Here is a 2,381-nt window from a genome sequence, read left to right as displayed (position 1 = left end):
AAGTCATGCCATGTACAGAACTTTTCCTGTCTGAATTTTCCAGAGACCTTGATTTCAGAGGCTCTGTGTCAAGGTTGCTTAGCCCAAGATTATTTATTCTATTGAAATCTTTCCTGACGTTGGTGTCCCCGTGGTGGAATTTTAATTGTCTGAATTGACTTGGAGCGGCATTGTTCTTCCTTCTTCCCTCTCTCTGCCCACCCCCACCCCTCCCAACCCACCATCCACCCCTGAGTAAGGAGCTTCCAGTAAACAACAAATTTTTTATGAGCATTGTACACGTCAGGAAGTGTGTCACGGATATTCCTACTTCTGCTTGCTGGCGCTTTTATTAAAGTTAGATCAAATGTAGCCATAGATAGAAATTGTAAGGGCTCAGCATTTTCTCTGAACCCATTTGCATCCATTTAAAAAAGAAAAAAAACAAACAAAAAAGGTAAAGAAATTGTTGTCAAGGAACTGATGTTTAAGCAAACTCACCCTCCCACTTTCTCCTCTGTGGGGCTTAGCACCCAAGTGTCAACCCCTGTGACTTTCCAACGAGATCTTTCCTTCAAAGTCATCGTTGGTTTTTTTCCTACAACCTCCCTTCTCTCAGGCAGGTTCTCAGCCAGGAGAGGCGTCTTATTCAGGAAATCATTCGGTGAACGAATGTCAGATGCTAGTTTCGTGGGAGAAGCTGCACATGTCCATGAGCCTGCAGAAGTGAATTTCAGATCATGTGATTTGGTTGTGTGATTTTAGATCCCTCGCTGGGACATATCCCAGGTACTCCATCGATAGCTTTGGCTGTTGGAAAGAGTATTCAGAGGCTAGTGTCTAATGAAGAATCAAGTCGCTCAGCAATTCATCTTAGGTTGCTGTTCTCTTTTGGTGAGCCTGTTCCATTAAAGCAAGAAGTTGTCCAGCTCCACTCTTTGCTGATCCATTGAATTACTGTCATGTAGACAAGGAAGGCTTAAGGCAAGCAAGAAAGCAAGCCTCCACGTTCTGGCTGCAAGATGTCTACCTGTGAGTACTACATCTGCCTTCAGAAATCTAGAAGGGACATGAAGCAAGGCATCGAAAATATTAATAGAAAGTTGTCATTGCAGACTGCAGAGGCAGGAGGTGCCGTGTGCGTTCTCTTCCTGCTGGCCGGCCTCGTGGGCACAGGTTATGAAGGCAACTCTTGGGAACCAGCTGCTCTGTCTTCCTGGAATTAGAAGGGGCCCTCTGGCCCTCCCTGCATCACCACGATCCTTCTGTATTCCCTAACTCTTGACTGTACATCTTAACCTCGTTTAAATCATCCTGATAAAGGGAAAAATGTGAGGCTGAATAAGTATCAAAATTCTGTCATTTCATAGTCATAGAGATACATTTTAATTTCTATACAGAGAGGATGCCAAGTCTGGATGTTTTCAGATAATAGCCTACTGAAGGGCTATAAACCTCGTCTTTAGCTTCCCGAACCTCAATTTCTGCTTTTTAGTAAATATATGTAATTTAGGGCCTCCCTTCCGTTCTAACTACTACACAGTCACCCAAATTTTAATAAATAGTAACAAAGTGGATAACAGAGTTGATGGAAAAACGAAAGAAATCACCTTACACCAAGCTCTTGTTTTACTTGTGCACGATGAAAGGTGATCTGCTTACAACGGAAAGATTTTTGGTTTTATAGTCAAGTTCATATTGCTGTTATTCCATGGTCTGTATAATAAACTAATGTTAGTCTCTAAAAAAAAGAGTTGTTGTTTTTCTTTTATTGTCACAGAAAACTGAAAAGAGGGAAAAGAGAGGAAGATAAGGGAGAAAATGGAGAAGGTAATTAGCATTAATTGAACTTGTGCTGTGTGGCTGATTCTGTAGCTGAAACAGGGAAAAAGTTTCAGTGAATTTCCCTAATCACCAATTCTTAGGTTCAGTCTTGGAGTGGTACTCTCTCATTCTTTTCTTTTCCTTTCCCTTTATTTGCTCTCTGTTGAATTTTGAGGCTCCCGACCCAAAGCTACCTGCTGTTAGAACCTTTTTCTTAAGGCCCTAGTCCTGTTTAATTATTAAACAAAGGGTATCCTTCTTTAGAGTGTCCATAAACAAGGGAATGAGGGTGAAGAAGTGACTTTTCTGAGCAAATAATACAATAGATTTAGGTGCTTGCTTTGAATACAAAGGGTCTTAGGAGATCCATTTCTGTATAAAATGAGGCTTAACCAGGACTGCTTTGGCTACTGCTGTTCCTTCTATTGTCTTCTCTTTAGACTGAGACTTCTGTGGACAGAGGGAACTTCATCGATATATATTTTAAAGTTTCATGAAAATTTTAGTTAATATTTTATAATTGTATTCTTCTAAAATCTTCATAAAGTAAGCCAAAAAAGAGACAAAAAAAAAAAAAA

The sequence above is a fragment of the Propithecus coquereli genome, unplaced genomic scaffold (genome assembly GCF_000956105.1).
Source record: "Propithecus coquereli isolate 6110/MARCELLA unplaced genomic scaffold, Pcoq_1.0 Scaffold69, whole genome shotgun sequence".
Classification (NCBI taxonomy): domain Eukaryota; kingdom Metazoa; phylum Chordata; class Mammalia; order Primates; family Indriidae; genus Propithecus; species Propithecus coquereli.
This window is presented reverse-complemented; position numbering follows the sequence as displayed.